This window comes from Sinohyriopsis cumingii, chromosome 5 (assembly GCF_028554795.1).
Source record: "Sinohyriopsis cumingii isolate HCF-2022 chromosome 5, ASM2855479v2, whole genome shotgun sequence".
Taxonomy (NCBI): Eukaryota; Metazoa; Mollusca; class Bivalvia; order Unionida; family Unionidae; genus Sinohyriopsis; species Sinohyriopsis cumingii.
In genome coordinates, this window is record NC_142965.1 from 152524656 (window position 1) to 152530791 (window position 6136).

Genomic DNA, 6136 nt, shown 5'->3' on the forward strand with positions numbered 1-6136 from the left:
GATTATCAAAGTATCAGCGTAACAATATGAACTATAATGCTGACAATTGGATTCAACGAAGGTGCGTCTGGTAGTAGCTGTCAATTTAGTGCGATGTGTGACACTGAAGATTTTAAATTGTATGATGTATATACATTTTAGTGTAAGAGATATAACATCCTAGCATAGTTGCCTAAATATTCTCCTTGAGTTACTTGGCTACTTTGTTTACGTCTCAGCCAACATTTCCTTTTCTCAGTGCACAACAAATATTTTACTGAATGTCCATCTTTGGTTGTTTCCTCTGTGTATTTCAGTTTTTTCTCATTTTGTAATCAAATATTAGATTTGCCTCTGTACTTTGTCAATTTGACATTGAAATGCTGTTATTTGTCTACGAATCTATGAAACAACTCAGTGACTGTTTGGAACTTTTATTTTGATCAGAATACTGTTTAGTTTGATTTAGAAGATAATTACAAAGGAGTTTAAAACACGTGCATTGCATTATATTTTAATGGATACTGATCACAAATGAGATTTGAAACATTGCCAAGAACCGTTAATGATCTTGCTGTTGAAGTTGCATAGTGATGGTTTTAGTAATAGTAGTAGTAGTAGTTATTGTCGTCGTATCAGCTATTGGTTTTGCCTTTTTTTTCGGGGGGGGGGGGGTAGCAATAGTGATTTTAATAATTTCAGTTGCAATATCAGTAGACAAGGGTTAGTATGATTAGTCGTTCATCCAGATTAGAACTGGGGTGTTATAATAAAGCGAACAGTACTTTTGTGTCCATGGGACTTAGTGTTGAACATAGGTGAAAAGTAATATAGGGTCAACGGGAATTTAACATGGGAATGACACTTAGGGGTCAATTTAAATTTAACAAGGGTGACGTCAAGGTGCTGGACACTAGTGGGAAAATGGGAACAGTGTTACAAGTGGCTGTCACCAGTCGGGCGTACACTTAGTAACAGTTATCGAGTTGACCTCAATAAGCACCACTATATATAGGTGGGTATGTGAAATTCATTTATAGGGACAAAGTGGTTGATAGGTACAATCAAAGTATAGGCATACATAATAAAAGCAAAGAAACAAACAAAAATCTATACACCAAAAAGCGAAAAACATTTTGTCAGTGTGTATTGATCTGTTGCAGGCAATGGAGCCTTAAAGGGTCGTTGGGATTTTGTTAACATCATTGAGTTAACATATCATGATCACACCAGTCTTCGTCTCTACCGCAAACTTCGTCTGACAGAGGGACGGTATATCAAGACTCTTCAGACAGTCATACTTCTCTACCTAAATCGTTATTTGCCAGATAGCTGTGGCTGTGATAATCCTGATAACCCATTATAATTTCACATACATGGGATAGTAGAGGCTGAACAGCATCCCCGATATAAGGGTAGGCGACTACAGTTAGACCGCATCTTGTCATGAGAACAGTTGAATTGAATGAGGCAAGCTGGGTATTTATAGTCTATGGGCGGTCGGAAACGGATTTACATCTTACCTGTGTACCTAATCTAATGGTCAGATTTGCATCAATGAGTCGATCTAAGAAAGTCCGAATGGTTTCCAAGTGATCTTTCCTGGTATCGTTGTAGATGTCATTCGTGTAAGCACTACAATCATCTAAATCAGGTGTTTCATATTCATTAATCGTTTATATATCGACGGTGATTCTTTCATATCAATCGTCATATATATCTTGATAAAGTTCGTCTGGAACTAGGAATGTCGAAATTTCCTTTGATCGTTCCGTAATTGGACCTTGCCAGTATATTTTCATAAAGTCAAATTTGGTGACAAATTGGCATTTCTAATTGTGTCAATGCAGTCATCGATTATATGTATTGTTAACGAATTTGCTCCAGTCACTTGTTCTTGGTTCTATGAAATCATTTTCCAGCAAATATTAAAATCCTTTCAAACATTCCTGCTTAAGGTGATTCATCATGTACGTATGCTTTTTCACTGATGTGAAATCTACAATGTTATGGTCAAGGCAGTTTTTATTTGTTCGTGTTGGAATGTCTGGAAATATGCGTTTAAATTCACTTAATATATGTTTTAGATCACTCTTCTAGTCCGATTTCACGTCATTGCTACTGTGTGGGACCGTATATATAAATTGATGTAACGAGGAACAGGGTTATATCTAGCAATATCTTTAATATATTAAACTGAGAATGTTGTTGCAGTTTACGTCTCCCAATGGATAATAATGATGAAATTTAAGTCACATGCGTTCTTTGTAGCACTATAAGGACCATAACACGTAGTCTGAGGAGAATCTGAAGGTATGGGCAAGAGATGATTAACATTATTACCAGGCTGAAAGTTCCTTTCCAAAGCCTCTTGACATTAAAGGTGATAGGCAGAATACTTAAATTCTTGGATGCATAATGCATGCGTAGCATGCTGGAAAATTATAAACATAAAATGTAACCCATGAACAGATTGGACAGATTTTGGAAGGCCAAATAGTGAAAAGAAATCTATAGTTGTAGTTTCAGTATTCCTTAAACGAATTGCCTCTGGGCATTTTTTGAATTCACTTATTATGGTCAGAAAGCATTGGATGCGTGGCTTTCTTTCAAATAATAGACCGACACAGTCTACAATCATTTTACTAAATTCTTCATCAAATGCTGGAAGATGATGCAGACGAGTCATATGCGTCATCTGATTGGGATTAACTACGATTTAATAAGTGTGACAAGATCTAGAGTACTTACAAAGTCACTTTTAACTTTCGGCCAATAAGATTATTGGAGATCTTGTGATAAATATGATCGGCTCCTTAATGGTCAAGCAAAGGAAGTTACATGGATTAGACAAAAAGGTTCTCGTTGATACAGTAATTGGATGGCTCAGTGGGCCATTCTCCAAAATAAGGTCCATAAAATAGTCTCTTTTTTCTCAAAAGGACGCCATTTATCACAAAATAGCCCAATGATATTGGTGTGGCTTCATCTTCTCTAAGCGCTCTCTGCAACAATCACGATATCTCAGCAATAAATAAATACCTTCAATGGGCAACGCATCCCCCTTCACGGGTCATGAGACAAAGTCGGATAACAAATCAAAACAATGCACAAAAACATTTACAAAGCAACACTCTGCTCCCTAAATAAGAACAATAATAGAAGACTTTTCGGGTAAAGGGAACGTACCTGTTAAAAAGAGACTAAGAGAGTTCCTTAATCTCTGAATATTTTAATAGGAATAGGCTTGGCAAATTCACTAAAAAATAATACAGAACCTTTTGACATAAAAGGTTAATAATTCTATAAACTAAAATCAATCTCGGGTTTCTTTAACCCCCCAAAATGTATTTATTTCAATATATGACCGTGACCTTCATCTCTTAGAAATAAGAGCGTTTGCATATGGTATATCTTTACGCTGTTGCTCATTTTTCCACCTGTAGCAATACGAAATACCGAGTCATTTTTTCTTACAATAAGCGTATGTAGGAATGGATAAGGATTCCTGTTCAATCTAATCGAACGTTTGATTCCTAAAGGTAATGCCATATTGAGATTTGTAAGTAGTCGCATGAGACTGACATGTATTTTTTTAAACAAAAACTTGATTCGAGGAAGATTTGTTGACAAAGGAAACTTTTTATCCAAGGAATAGTCATCATATTTTCGAACGTTTTCTCATCAAGGTAGGCTTTGACGCCACTATAGACGCAATTCTTGAACTCATCACGAAATCTGGGTTGTCTGAGGTTATCACAGTCTTTAACAATCTTCATGGCTGTGCACCACCTGTCACATGGTTGTTATTTTACCCTAACAATTTCGAAATGGGTTTGACCAATTTGACCAAGTTTTTTTCAACATGTTGCAATCATCTCTCAATATACCTCAGGTATCAAGTCATAATCCTTGATCATATCATAATTACCACTTTTTGTACCAAGAGTGAACTTTAGACTTTACGAACTTAGCCAATAAGTACATCTTGTAATAATGCATCCAAGTACGCTCTTGTCCATTTAAAATTTCAGCAATATTCTCAAAACGAGGAAAGTATTCATCTGGTATATCATTGTGTCTAATTATTTTAATTTTTATTCGTGGCTTTAAATTTAACGATTATCTTCATTTGAAATTTTCTAAGTGCACAAGTTATATTTTTACATTTTCGAAAACGTCAAATTGCATATAATCTATTAATTGCTGATTACTTATGAGTTTACAGTTACTAAGAATACAATATTAGTAAATATGTGGACAATATTCAGCCTTGTTCCCATTGGACAGCTCGGTAAGGTGTATTTTCAGAAGAATTAAGATGATTCCTATTGGAATACTTAAATCGTGTGAGTTCTGCAATGTTGGATGTTGGGATTTGTTATGTAGTTAGTAGTGTTAATATGCGAGTTTTAACTTTCTCGCCTGTATGTAAACTCTCGGATAGAGCTGTTTTCTTATTTATTAGGTTAGTGGCTAGAGCCTCCGCCTTGAATGCGGAAGGTCGTTGGTTCGATGCCCGGCCGAGTCATACCAAAGAATTATACAAAAATTGTACTAATAGTTGCCTCTCTCGGCGCTCAGCATTAAGAAGTTACTATTAGGACCGGTTCGCCTGGTGTAAGGATAACGTGACTGGTGGGACATCATACCACATGTCTGCGGCGTGATTCCCCAGTGCAGGACATCACTGTATACTGCCACACTACAGACAACATAGCGATATGACAAAATTTTTTAAAGTTAAGTTAAAAATCCGACTCACACTCATATTCACAATCAAGTATGTAGAGGTATTTAAAGTTGTATTAAGATATTAATTGAGATGATACATGTATTTTCATTATTCAGTGGAAATAGAGTGATCACTGAATTATACTATTATTCTGTAACTATTGTGAATTATTCAAATTAGTTCAGGATAAAACCATTTCGACAACGTCACGATTCTTCTCGGACCAGTATTTTTCGGCTGTGAAATATATAAGGAACTTTCTATCATCTTTTACATTATATGTGTTATGTGTATTTTGTTCGCATTGCATTTTTTTTTGTTTTGTATTTTTTATTCATTATGTGCATTGGGTATTTATAGTTTAACCTTGAAGTTGTCCAAAACCAAGTTCATTTCATACCTAACCTGAAAATTTGATTTTTGTTTTGTAAACACCATGTTTTATCTCAAACTGAGTCCAAAAAATTGGAACTTCTCCATGAAATGCCGGGTCTATCTCTTGTGTAACACAATTTATATTATAATTATAGGAATAGACCTTCTAATTATAATTACAATTTTATCTTGTAAACACTGGGAACTTTCCATAATAAAAGTTTCAATTAAGTAATATGTTATTATTTTTAGAAAATGCACATTATGATTATAAGTCAAGTAGAGGACCATATAAGCTTACTTATCCAGCAAGTATTAATTCGTGCTGCAAGATCTGATCAAAATCACTTGTATTATTATTGTGTCTAGTATTGCATTTGGGCTAGAATCTATTTATAAAAGACTGTATTCAATGGAAATACATGAAATTACTCAAAAATAACATTCTTGGAAATTACAGACTCGGATTTATAACGAAATTCAAATAAGTACGTATTCTTAGATTGTAGTATTGGCACATTATTACTATTCGGGCCATCACATGCACATCAATGCCTATAGCATTAGATTTATGCTGGAATAGTTCTAAACGTCATTTAAAACTATAATCATGACTAGTGTTAGAATGGATTTTATTCGCATTACCACAAGTTAATCTTTTATCGTTTTAACTTTGTATTATATACAAAATTATTGCTTGTTGAACTTTACCAAAGTTGTTAGTTTCGCTTTTCTCGTTTACTTAGTTTAAGACTATATATTCGTAACAATATAACTCTTTCTGGATTAGTTTGGATTCACTGTATAGTAATATAAGTTCCTGTCACATTTTAATTTTATAATATGGGTAATTCAATTGTTTATTACGTTTTACTAATCGTACTGACTTTATATCTTTATGTGACTTTGCTGAAGACGATAGAGTCGTAACTATCATTAAATAGAGCAAAACTAACAATTGAAACGTTGTGGACTGTACTGATGACAGAATATTCCAAATCATGCAAAGAATCAAGTCGTCCTAGTGCACTGCATGCTTTCATCATG